The 13,832-nt window shown below is 45.7% G+C and overlaps 1 non-coding gene across 1 annotated transcript; it reads left to right on the forward strand.

The window, feature by feature from the left end:
- The first annotated feature begins 12,711 nt into the window (after positions 1 to 12,711).
- Positions 12,712 to 12,897, forward strand: LOC115314458. Its single transcript, XR_003917538.3, has one exon. It is a non-coding gene; the product is annotated as a U2 spliceosomal RNA (small nuclear RNA).
- The last annotated feature ends 935 nt before the right edge of the window (positions 12,898 to 13,832 follow it).

Here is a 13,832-nt window from a genome sequence, read left to right on the forward strand (position 1 = left end):
AAGAAGTGCTGGGTTCAATAAAGTTGCACCCGAGAAAGTTACAACCAAAGTAGGTCCAATATAAGTGCAGCAAAAGGTAAAACCAATTAGTTTATATAACAGGTTTTGGTCCAGTAAAGTCGCAGTCAAATTTACAACCAGTGAAGTTGTACAGCACAGCTGTCTTCAATAAAGTTGAATTCCATGAAGTGGCACCCGTAGTTGCAAATAGAATTGCAGGCAGAAACTTCAACCAATTAGGTTGTATATAGGACTCGTTTCAATAGTGCGTCTAATAAAGCAGCACTAATGTTTCAATGAAATGTCGAGATGCATGACCAAATACGGTTTGGTTCATGTTGAACATGAGCTTCAGCGAGCAGCATAATGGGCCTGTACTATGCTGAATGTGGTCATAAAATATTACAAGGGGCCTAGAGCACACAGTGCAGTTAAAGCGCAGGAGTCAGAAGGAGTTTGTTTAATCAAATTTGAACCCCCCAAAAATTAATAAACTGCGACTTCTTGCTGTTCACTAGAGAGGCTTGGTGTTTTACCAGAAAATCACAATTCGTTGAATAAAGGTTCGCTCATGACGTTATAGGCAAAACTCCCAATTCACGTCAATATGAAAAAAAAAAGCGCCCAAGGACCATGTAATTGAAAAAAGTATATATATTTTTCCGTTACACATTTTGGTGTTCATTTTGCGACAAAGTAGATATTCAAATTTCATCTCAAGTTGTACATCGGGTAAAATCTCTCGAGACTTACTGCGCCAAAGTTGTTTCTACACGTAGATGCACTATACTTATCTCAATAACACGGACCTTGTTCGGACGCACTGAATTACTCCAAAAGGCCGCTTTTTCACACATTCCGAACTCAGTAGAGACATAGTGTGTTCTAGTCAGAAGTTTGAAAACTGTAGCAAGCATATTGTGTACTTGACCCTTGGCCCGTGACGTATTACGCTCCGAATTCTTGCTTGGTGATTTTGCGTCTGGCGTAGTAATGCCGCAACCAGATTGGTTGCCGAGCGACAGTAATAATGCACCGAGTTGATCACGCCCCTCTTTTCTTATACCCTCAGTGGCTATAATGCTAGCAGTGCTTTTGTTTTCGCGCCTGTACTCCTGCTCACTTTAATAACCGCAGTAAATGAGGTCGGGCTTCTAACGGAGTGTCACTTATTGTCCCCCTCATTTGGTAAATTAAGATTCTTGCGTGCGCATTTAAGGTGAGTTATTCGTTATTTAAAATATATTCACAAGCATTTCACGCGCGAGCATCGTCTTTGATCTCTTACTGCCAAATATTCCGAGTACCATTTCGCACAGCGTGGCAGCTATGCGCAAAACGTGTTTATTTTCTCGGGTAACGAGTATGGCCTCAGGGCGGCGAACAGGGGGTGCCTCAGTCGGCTGCTCGTCAGCGCGGCCGGTGATGAAAAAAAAAAAGAGGAACTTTGGGCAGGCCGTGCCACCGAACGATTGCACACCGGCGCTGCGTCGGAGCTCGGCGGGGAAATCGTACATCCGAGTGTGGGTCAAATTTGTAACTCCGGTGCCGCAAGCCGCACCGGAGTTACAAAACGTCCGCATAGGATGGCGCCACCTGTCGAACCAAGCTTCCTTGCCTGGTCGGAGAGGAGATTCAACCGTGGCGCCCCTGGCGGCTATGTTGATAACTAAACCTATGGGGACAACAACAACGTAAATGATTCGTGTGCGGTTATGACGCAGCACTCGGCTGATCTATCCGATAACTGCGTCAACCTTCGGCGGTGGCTCGTACTCAATCAGCGATGCAGCAATTGCGCACGAATGCCATCAGAAAAAGCTGACGCGGCACCCGTATCCAATTTCTACCCCGCGCTCGATCGACACAGATAACGAGACGAACTCAGTCCAGAGCAGACTTGTGCCTATCTCAAATACTCTACTGGGGATACTGTATTTCAAATACTTTTTGAAGTGTCTTGGTATCTTGCAAATACTTTTTTTTGATCGTGAGCGTTTGATACTCTATTTTATTTACATTTATGAATATCTTGCACTCAGTATCTTAAATAAATTTTTGATATTCCGCCATTTTCGTGTTTTTCGGTATGAAGTGGTGTGAGTGTGGCATGAACAAACGTGAACAATCTTTCGAGCAAGCAAATCCTGTTCCTAGCGAAACCTACTTGAAGAAGGTGCGACCAGTGCTTTGGCTATTATGCGAATTCTCTTTGTTATCCATTCACTCATATTCGTATAAGCGCGGTAAACGAATTTTTATCGCGCTGCGAGTTTGTTTCCAGGGAGCGGACTCCTCTTTTGCTCATTCTTTCAACTTACCATTCTCGTAAGTGCAAGAACTTTGTCGTGTGATCTAGTTATAGCACCTTTTGTACCCCCGCGGGTACAAAAGGTGCTCCGCGTGGCGGTCCGGTGTCAATCTCGTCCCAGCGCTCGATCCTGCTGTTTCGCCGACATCGACGCCTGCGACGCTAGTTTTTCTCTATTTTGTTTTGGGAACAAGTTCGCCCCATTTAACGTTTAGTTTCTTCAGTTATTCGCCGCCTCATCATTTGCCATTCGTGACAATATCCTGATCCTTATAGTTGGACTGCATAAAATAGCATTACGAATATTTTTTTGCCGTTTTTCTTTGTTACGTGCTAATAAACCATTCTGATAAATCATATTTATGCAACTGTACAATTGTCGTTGTCACTGACGTCGATAGAAATTACGCAAAGTGGAAGTATCTTCAAAAGTAACTGAAATACATTTCTTAGTATTTGTACTCTACTCAAGATACTTTACAGTGAAAGTAACTTGAGTAGTATTTTAAATACTTTATGAAGCAGGTATTTAGTAAATTAACTTAAATACTTTATCGAGTATTTTGTCTAACACTGGTCTACAGGCCTTGTGATGAGTAAACTCCGAGACAAAGCGCACCTTACAGTTCCATCTTCTCGCCAATGGGACGATTGGCGAAACGAATAAGGAACCACTAAATGCCCAATAGTCTCTCCCCCCTCCCCCCCTTTCCCCTTCCCCCCTTCCCCGAACCGCCCCACCTTTCTCTGATCGCGGCAACGAGGGGACATGCAGATGGAATGCGAATTTAGGGCGCAGTCTGCTCTAAACATATTCGAAGCATTCAGCTTCTCCAGGCTCCTGCGACATCTGCTCGGCCGTGGGTAAGGCAAGATTACAGATTATCCGCCCCGCCCTCGCTCGATTGTGTGCACATTAAGGCCGTAGCGGAAGTGTAGCGTTGGTTATTTCGTCTTTGATTTTTCTTTACCATAAATCGTGCTTAGAAAGACGGGCTCGCGGACCGGTTAACCCCATTCTTTCGACTTCCTCTTATCGATGGGACGCGTGGATCCACGATATCTACACTATGCAGAGCGAAAGTTCGTCTGCTTGTTGGTTAGGGGTTGCGATGATGTCAGAACGCCGAGCTCTTATTAGCTGATCGAGAAAAAAAAAGTAGTGGGTAGACCTCGAGGCACCTGGCATTGAGGTCTACCCCCTATCGTCCCAATCGAAGCCAATCAGGGCTGGGCATCGTTCTGACGTCACTGCAACTTCTGCGCAAGAAACAGACGACTTGCTCTCCGAATAGTCACTGACAGCGAAACGCAGCGCGTGGCTTATAATTGCGGTTCACTGTTTCCGGGGTTTATCGGTACCTTGTTTCGACTTATATACCGGATATTCGGTGTTTATCGGTATCAATATGCACAATATTTAAAAAACATTGACGTTTATCGGGGTTTATATCGACGAAAACAGGGCACGGACGCGGGATCTTCGAACCTCCAGGGAACATGCGCTTGACCTGAATACTTGAGTATTGTCTCGGTACCGATAAAAGAAAGAGTCGACACCATGGACCGGTTTGCTGATCGATGCGGATATCCCATTCCTCCTGGCGGTTAGCTCACGCGCAAGAGGGATTTTGGGGTCACGTGACCGACCCCGCGGGGAGAAAGTGCGTATACGTTCCAGCCGATTCCTCTCAGCAAACGTAAGTCTAGTCATGTGCGAAGGGTGGATTTTGAGTTCGAAGTGAATGCGAAGCAAATAGTGGCTTTGGTCGAATATTGTCGAAGCGAATATTGAATAGTTTATCCAAGCCTTTCACTATTGTTGCACCATGCTTAAAAAAAAGAAGAAAAAGAAAAACAAACAGCTAGACTCGTGACAGTTGTTCCCAAGCTTGCACTTGTCCATTTATAAGCTAATTTTAATCTAACTATATTTATGGTTTTGTTTAACCCGAGACTGGGGTATTTCGGAAAAGGGACGAGAAGAAAAGAGACCACAAGGAGGCGACGTCTTGAGACGTCGCCTCCTTGTGGCCTCTTTTCTTCTTGTCCCTTTTCCGAAATACCCCAGTCTCGGGTTAAACAAAACTATGGTTAACTTCCACCAGCTCGCCTGCACCCTTACAATTTTTTCACTATATTTATGGACTGTGACTTCTGAAAGTTTTATGTTGGGATGGCAAGTAAACGGCGGATTTGACGTAAAATTAAACCGATAAAGATGCCCAGCTGTACCTGATTGAGTGAATTTCCGAACCTTGTTATATGCAAATATTCTTTCTTCAATATCAATTAACAAAAAAAAAAGAACCACGAATGATGATTGCAGGTTGCCAGGGCATCTCTGCCTAACAAGTACTCCTGCATAACAGCCACAGTTTAATTTTGAAAATAATACTGCAACCCAGATATCAACATCCACAAAGTTTGTTTCGTTTTAAATACACCAGGCGCGCGCGTGCACTATCCGGCTTTAAAAGTGCGCTTTCGTCGCAAGCCCGCAATTGGGTTATTCATACTTTCCCAAGTGTTGACCGCGGCGGGTTACCCTATCGAGTGCGCTTCTTGCCGAGCACCGGTGCACTGCGGAGAAGCTACAACCGCAATGCTGGCTTTAGCGGGTGTTGCTCCTCCACAATGCACCTGTGGTCGGCAAGAAGCGCACTCAACGGGGCTAACACGCCGCAATCAACACTTCGAAAAACACGCATATCGCAGTTCATCTCGAAGCGAATATCGAATAGCGCATTATTTGACACTACTATTCGAAATTTCGAATATTCGCACAACACTTCGTAAGTCTTAAGCCTGTTGTTTTCTTTAATTCTCGATTATCAGGAGCTTTTCCAGTTACATTTCAAGTCTCATCGTCTTTTCTTTTGCGCGCAAAATCGAACTTTAATTTTCGAAGCGAGGATATACTGACGGCAGCCATTTGGCTGGAATGCTCGGCACCTTTACTTTCTCCTCCTCAAGGAGTTAGTGGCGCGAGCTCAAAATTCATCCTGTGCGTGAGTTAATCGCCGGGAGAAATACCAGCATTGATAAACAAACCGCGATACTGATCAGTCACGTGACCTCAAAATTCCTCCTGCGGGTGATTTAAACCTCCGGGAGAGATAACCGCATTTCTCAGAAAACCGGCCCTGGTGTGTGGTTCCCCATGAAGGAAGCAGACCCGCGGAAAGTTCAGTGTGCACTGTATTCTGAGTCCCACAAAATAGTGCTGTTGATAAAGATTTGTTTTCGTGGAGCTTTAGTTTTTCTTAAACACAGACAACTTAATTTGGGGTGTTTAGGGTTTCCTCGAACTAGATAAAACCGGCTCGTGGGTTAATGTTGGGGCTTTGTACGTAAATACCGAAAACACGGAATACTATGCTCACAATGTTCATGCTTCATACTTTGTGACTCGTTCTCCGGTGTTCTAGCCGGCTAATGCCGCAATCACGTTACCCAAAAAAAAGTAATGAATTACAATTATAATTACACTCGCGTAAAAAGCGTTCAATCAAATTACTTTATCACTTAAGAAGCAAAGTAATTGGCCGTTTCTTGAAAAAGTAACCGTTACCTTCCAGATTACTTCAGAGTTCCAAAACAACAGTTTTCTGCCGGTTTGAAAACGGGTCTTGCCTACTGTCCAACACTGGATTATAATCACCGTATTATAAAGTACCTATCGTCTTAATTCCACAATACTGAGGGATTAACCAAGTCTCCTGAGGGAGACTTGAATCGAAACTTTCATGGTAAAACACTTGAGCGAACAAAGGTCGGCATTAGAAATTGTAGGGGAAAAAAATAACGGTTATAAGTAATTATAGTGCTTACAAAATATTACTGTTGTGATTACTACCTAATACATATATTCAAATGATTAGAAAACTACTCCAAAAAATAATCGATTACAAATAATATGGTACTCACTTGTAGTGAGTACCATACAAGTCAGCTGTGGAATAAAAACAGGATGCTTGGGTCTTGGATGGACGGATGGATGGATGGATGGATGAATGAATGGATGTTAATAGCTATACTATTTGTTACGGGCGGTAGCTTGCGCCACATAGCCTAAGCCTCGTCACAGCAAACGCTCAATGTTGCTTGGCGGGACACCGAAAAACAGCTTGTTGGCCACTCCAGCAATTTTCCGGAGTACGATTGGGTGCCATAAAACAGTATCGTGTTCCGAATTTTACCGATTCCGTAACCACGGACGCTTGATCACTGCCACTTCGCTTCGACGACCTGCCAGTGCAGCGCTAGATATACTACGTAGAGACAGTGTCCCAGCTGAGTTTTCGGAGCCCGCGGGGAAACACGAAACCAAACGCCGTACATTAAAAAAAAAATAGCTTTTTTTTAGAGCAGGGAAAACAATTAATCGCGGCAAATCGTGGAAGGATTCCAATGAATAACAAAGCTTAGAATAGGATGTGACATCCCGAGAGATGGCCCACCTAAAACCGAAACCAAATTGGGCGAAAATGAGGGGTGGGCTAACTTCGGTGTGCAAGAGAGGCAAATAAATATATATATATTTGTTGTGATCTGTTAAATTTGTTTTCAAATGGAGGGGCATTGGAACATAGCCGACTGTCCTCCCTGTATGCAGTTTTTCTACTTCTCCCGGCCGTAGCTAACTGCCTCCATTTCGGGCAGGGCACTGCAAATTACTAAAGGTAAGTGATCTGTCGGTGTTAAAAAGAAAGAAAATCAAATTACGTCAAAACCGTAAGGCTGGGCTATCTTTTGGGAGGGGGTATTTCCGGAATAGTACGGTAGATATACAAGAAATGCGGTCTCCGCAGCGTCAATGAGGAAATTTAAACGTCATGCTCATTGCCCCGTCGCACAACGCATTTTTTAGTCTAATCGCGCTGCGAGCCTGGCCATTCACTGTGACCCTTCTGCTATCCGTCCTGATTGGCTGTCTCATTGTTCTAGAGGAATATGAAGTCGCAAACTCCTTTTAGAGTGTTGGCGTTCTGAGTTTAAGCGCATGCACAGGATCCGTTCCACAGTCGGTCTATAGGTGTCGATATATGGACCATTTTCAAAACCACCGTCAAGCAACATTGGCGGACTCCGATAATTGGCAAAGCAGCCACTAGATGGCGTTCATTATTGAAAAAAAAAAGAAGGTTCCAGTGCGCATGATGGACCGCTCTTGCGGAAGCCAATTAAGCAATTAATCGATGCGCGTGTGCACTGTATCCTGCAGGGTCACCTGCGCAGTCTGCTGTCACTAACAGGAAGTAAAATGTGCCTCGCGCTTACGCAACAATGGTTGCTAGATCGTTATCGGGTGCCCCAACGGTCGGATTGTTGTTCGAATATAAATCTTTAGTCTGCTCCACGTCAGTCAGAAAACAACAACATCAGTGTTCGGCTCAATGGCGTTGACCAATTATTCACTTACCCCTTTACGACCACGTCTTTGCTGATCTATTAGCTCTGATTCTTTCTTATAGGCGTCGCAGAGACGCGAGCCCACTTATTTGTTTGCTGGAGAACCGACTTCCGGCAGCTACTAGATCGACGGGGAACGTTCGTGATGGCGCCTCAATTGAGGAGCCATTACGACGCGTTCGTGCTCGCATTACTCGCAACTACCCGATATCGTTAAGAAAACAACAACACAAAACAATCAACCGGTTTGCGGTGAAAGTGGACAGTCGAAAACGACCTAATCGAAGCAAAACAAGCGTCTGTTGGCTGTTTCCCAGCCTTGTCTTTGGCCAGAAATCTGGAAGCAACGAAGGCATGTGACTTGCATGCCGGGTGCTGACTTTTTAGTTCTGTAAAACTGAGTGCCACTTTGTCCGCTGTGTCGCTTCAATATTCGTGCTCGTAAAAACTAAAAAAAAGCCAGAAGAGTATTTTGTATAACACTAAGAGTGCTTATATGCTCCTAAATATATTCGAAGGACGTATACTTTCTTTTTTTTTTATTTGGCAAAGGTTTTTTGTGTTTTCAAACGCTGGTGATAAATAAATAAGAAATTAAACAAATGAATAAATACTTATTAATATATATGTATACAAGAAACATTCACAGACAGTGTCTACAGACTGTTTTTTGTATGAAGTGTGCACGCAGGCCCCCGAGGCCTCCTTGTTTTTGGCGCCATCTATACGCCTTTCCAAAGATCGCTCCTAGGCCGCCGCCATGTTGTTGATGCTGATGCGGCTGGTGCGACTCTCGCGCCCTCTATCAGCTAGAAATTTTCTGCCACTCTCTGGGACTGTGAAGACCCGCTCAGCGCGGTTCTCTACCTACGTTTTTCCGGTTTTGCATTCGACGTTTTCCCGCCCCTCTTGAAAGTTTCCACTTAATTTTTTTTTAATGCGTGCTGCGTACCCTTTTTGTGTTATCTTCTACTGTGAGAAATAAGGCTGGTAAGTGCCTGCCATTCAAGCTTTAATGCTCGACATTCACGGGAAACGAAGGAGGTGAAGTACATCGAACGACGCGATTTTGCGAACATTGTTCTCCCCCCTCCCAGAGATAATCCGCGTGGAATCCTCAGTCATCTCCAAAAATAGTTGTGCGGGTTGGGGTGAGAAAAGGGTCAATCGCGTTTCTTCTTTGCCTTGGTGCGGTTGTGAAAAAAGGAAGCTCTCCCCAAAACGTGCCCCAAAACGAAGTCATCTCGGATTCTGTCCGATCGTCAAGATGTGACTGTCGTCGACTGTGACTGTGTTATTTGAGATCTTTCTCAAATAAATTCTTTTCGGATAACGCTGCATCGTGTGGTACGTACGATATATTGTTCGAATGTTCACACTTCCTCAATTGTATGTCCGTGTCCTGTCCATCGGTAAACACGTTATTTGTGAGAGTGAAAAATGCGTGCCTTTCGGCCCTCTTCTGTTGCAATTTATTTTTGACAGCAAAGCGCTTTGTCGTTTCACATGCGGCGAATCCCGCGGCGCCGTCAAAACTTATCCTAAGAAAAAAGAACAAAAAAACTAGAACTATACATTTCAGCCGCATTCGTTCTGTCGCGCGCGTACACAAGAAAAATAGTTTACAGGTTTTTTTTTTTGCTTTTTTTTGTTTTTTTTAATGTGGCACAGTCTTTTCTCAATGTCCTCAGGAAAATACATGTACAATGAAACACAAAATCTAGCGGGAAAAGAAGAGAATTTAGCCGCCAGCAGCGTTTGAAACTGCGCCTACGCAGGCTGCGCCTATTGAAATCACAGTCCACTCGGTTAGGTTTAGGAGGGACGCCGGTGCGAATCTAGCCTCAAACTCAGTGACTGGGCTCGAAAACGGTTTGTTGCCCCTGGGGTCGAGTGTTTTTAGGAAAGGTGTATATCCACGTGCGAGAAAAGTGCCGGGCTTGCAGTAATGGGGCACGTTTGGCGCGATGCGCCAGCTGTGTTCCTGTCATGCACGTTCGCCTATTACTGGTGAACTCTCATTTTCCGACCAATTTCCGATGAATTTCGAGCACTGCTTTTCGAATGTCTTTTATCTTAAGCTGATCTCTGCGTAGTCACGATCACATGCTCGCAGTGCCGTTTCATCCATAGGCTGAAATAGCAGCGCAGTTTCGGCGACCACACCGCCGAAGCGTGGACTTTGCTGTGCTCACGTTTTTTTGGGGCCCCTTCGCTGCAGCGCCCTCTAGGTCGGTGTTGTCCTGGTTCGAAGCTTACTCGGAACATTATCTATCCACGTTTTTCTCTAAAAAAAAAAAAAAAAAAAAAAAAAGAAAACGGAAAGTTGGCACCACTTAGATGTGTTTTGAAATTTCTCGAAATTTCCCAGCGTAGAACTGTCTGGTAATCATACACATGTGCTGATCATTTCAGCTTGCTGCTGGTTGTAGGCACCGATTTTTCTGGCTCAGTTTACGGGGGACAAAATGTCGCTTTTGTCGTTTGTATATTGGTAGAAACTGTGAAAAAGAAGAAGACGAAAGCGCGCGGGGGTGCCAGAACGCCGAGCTCTGGTTGGATCGATTAGGGGGTAAAGGCAAAGCTATACTTCGTTGCAGCTTAAGTCCAGACGCAGCCAACGCTACGAGGTAATAAGACCAATCAAGCAACCAGCAGCGTCAAATGCGCAAGTCACTAGGCCTTTTCTTGTTTATGATTGCTTCAGCGACTATAGAACACGTACAAAAACATGACGGACACCATATACTGGTGCGCTTTTGATCCTCTCTAATTGGTCCCATCAGCTAGTAGCGACGGCTGTGTCTGGACTTTGATGTGAAACAAAGTATAGCCACCTTTATCTCAAGTCACCCTTTGAACGTATTCAAACGCCGCACGCCGGCGTCCGGTGTTCGGCGTGCGCATTCGAACGCGTTCGAATAGTGAGTAGATCCGAAGGCAGCTATACGGACCGCAAGTTCGTCTGCTTCTTCCGCAAGGGTTGTGGTGACATCAGAACGCCGAGCTCTGATTGGTTCTGATCGAAGGATAGTGGATAGACCTCAAAATTAGCTGTCTTGAGGTCTACCCACTATTCTTCCAGTCAGAGCCAATCACAGCTCGGTGCTCTGACGTCACCACAACCCCTGCAAAAGAAGCAGACGAACTCGTGCTCCGCAGAACTTTGCGTTTATCCACTAATCATTCCAGTCAGGGGCCCTAATTTGGACCCTTGGCGAAAAAGTCGGCGAGAAATCCGGCGCCTCTGATTGGCCGGCGCCAAGGTCGAGTGCGGCGTTGGCCAATCACGGCTGCCAGATTTCTCGCCGACTTTCTCGCAAACTGTCCCGATTGAGGCTCCAGGGCTCTGCGGTCTGGCGACACCCGCGCGCTCTCGTTTCCTCCTCTCTTTCAATTTCTACCCGCATACCGAAGCTTGTCTCTAAAATCGGGCCAATGCCGTTAGCTGTTTGCTGGACCTGTCGGGAGTCGGCGCTACAAGCACAGCTCACGAAGTCGGTCGGCCGCGTCTGCCTCTACCGTTGACCTTGTCAAGGTTGTTTTGGCAGGCGCGCAGCTAGGATTTTGTTTCGGGGGGGGGGGGGGGGGGGGGGGGACGGGGGGCCGCCCATGACAAAATGCTGCATGAGGGGGAGGGGGAGAGGAGGCCCCAGCACAATGGAAGATTTTTTTTTTTTTTTAAGGGGGGGGGGGGGGCTTCGGAAGTCCAGCCCTATGCCCCCCCCCCCCCCCCCCTCGGCTACGTGCCTGGGATCAACACTTATCCGAGAACAACGTGCCTTTCGAACGATGTTTGAACGGTCGCAACCGCGTAACCAACCGCTTCCACTCAAAACATTCCCCTGCCATTAGCACCCGCCACAGATTCGCGGGTAATTTGACCGTACAGTTGCCTCATCAACTGTTCAGAGTGGAGCTCTAATGAGATCGAGGAAAAGCCCGTCTAGCACTAGTCGACATGCGCGGTCACATGTCTCTAACATTGGCTTTGTGAACATTTAGGCGTTCCAATCAAGTGGCTATGCCAGTCCGTAAAAGGCACGAAATTAATCGTCCATCATGATTTCTATCGAGATTCAAATCAAATTGATTTTTATTCTCCCCACTGCACTACATATATTTGCGACCCATTCGCCAAGCTCTCTCCATGGCTCCCGGTGATGGGCTCTTCGATTGCTCTGCGGGAAAGTAGACCCACGGGATTTTTTTATTGCACTCGCGAGGCGCAATTTGCACTGAATAAATGTCCTCTCTAAATTATCGCATCCAGCCCGAAAACAGCGGACAGGCAGTACTTCTTTGCAAAAGTACCTCCCTCCCCCCCGCGGCCAAAATAAAAAGTAATAAAAAAAATAATAATAAAATTAGGGGACAGAGCTATAATAATATCGCAAGGCACTGCTTCCGGCTAGCATTAGGGCGACTTTGCGTGGCGGCACGGACCGACTGTATTACGTATCATTAACAGGGCGAAGTTTTTTCCGGCGTCTTGCAACGCTCCCCGAGTTGCGCGCTCGTCAGTCCAATCGCCTGCCTACTTTTTATCACCTGACTTCGCTCTCTGCGCATAAATTTGAAGGGGAGCGCGATCACGTGGCGAAATATGACAGCTAGGTCCATGAAAGACGTAGCCTACACCGCAAAGATATATATAAATATATAAATATATATATATATATATATATATATATATATATTTTTTTTTTTTTTTTTTTTTTGTGGGAAGCGGGAGGGGGGAATTTACGTGCGCAAGAGGCCGCACGTTTTGGTGCGCTTTAATATAGATATTATAGCTTAAGGCTTCCTTTTGCGATTGAATGTAACTTAGGGATAGAACTAACTTGGTTGTAGTAAAATGTACATTCAGAATATTGTTATTGGTTCCTTTGTAGAAATCGGCAAATATGATATTTAGCTATGAGATACTTGGCTATCGCGGGAAGCTGGTTGTAGGTGGGGCAGAATTTGCTCCATGCAGCGGTATCGCTTCTCGGCCTTTTGGCTAAGATCAAGTGTAGAGTCTGTTCTTATCAGCTTAATATCTGATATGGGCCTAATTGGTTCAAGATATTAAACTTCTTTTTGTAAGTGGCGTCCCTACGAAGCTTGCTTCGAGGGCGCTAGGGTCGACCTGGTATTGCACTACCTCCGGGAGTGGCCCGTCCCCCTTTGGGGGAAAATAATAAATTACAAAATCAGGTAAAATGGTATATCTGTCCTGCATGGCTCTCGACTCGTAAGAGCGTTGAAACGCTTGTATCGGAGTACGCGCTATTACGTCGCCGTCAAGCTGGGACAAAGCCGCACGGGATAAAGGTGTTCTCACCTCCGAGATCAGTACCACCGGAAGATATTAGCAGTGTGACGATCGGCAGAGTGTCGGTGAAACGCGCTCTGGCTCATATCAAGAGCAATACCCCCCAGGGATTATACTTCGTTTCACCTTATCTGCGAGCGAAGCTAAAGCTAGAAGCGCGAGACCAGCGCTTTTTGCGTTTCTCCCCAGCTCGCGCGCTCGAGCAAAGCCTGAACGCACGGAGCTTTCGTCCTCGCGCTTCCAGCTTTGCCTTCGCTCGCACATAAGGTGAAACGAAGTATAGACGAAATTCCGGCAAAGCCGTAGGGAGCATCTTCAAGATCAACTCGCTCAAAAATATTCGCGTCAAGTGAAGCGTGCGCGCACCCGCAACGGCGTGACTTCGGAGAGAAAGGTCAGCGCTGCAGAACCCAGATATGCCGGGTCCTATCCACCCCTCCGTTTCGATCTGGATGAACACTCTCCCGGCGTGTGGTCGCGTATCACCATATTGCCGCGCGCAGTGCCGGGAAGGCAACGGTCGGTCACGGAGCTCTAGAAAGTTCTCAATTATTCTTGTTCCGGACTTAACTTTCATCCTTTATTCCTGCTTTCTTGTTCTAGAAAGCAGACTTGTACACGTTACTGAAAAATAGTAAGGAATTACATTTACAATTACTCGATGCTAAATTGTAATTTATTACAATTACAATTACCCTCCCATGAAAGTAACTGACCGTTACCCCAAAAAGTAATCCGTTACTTTCGTGGCGTTACTTTTAACATTATTGTCCTCAAGTAAAAAAC

This window comes from Ixodes scapularis, unplaced genomic scaffold, assembly GCF_016920785.2.
Source record: "Ixodes scapularis isolate PalLabHiFi unplaced genomic scaffold, ASM1692078v2 PGA_scaffold6__148_contigs__length_123643588, whole genome shotgun sequence".
Classification (NCBI taxonomy): Eukaryota; Metazoa; Arthropoda; class Arachnida; order Ixodida; family Ixodidae; genus Ixodes; species Ixodes scapularis.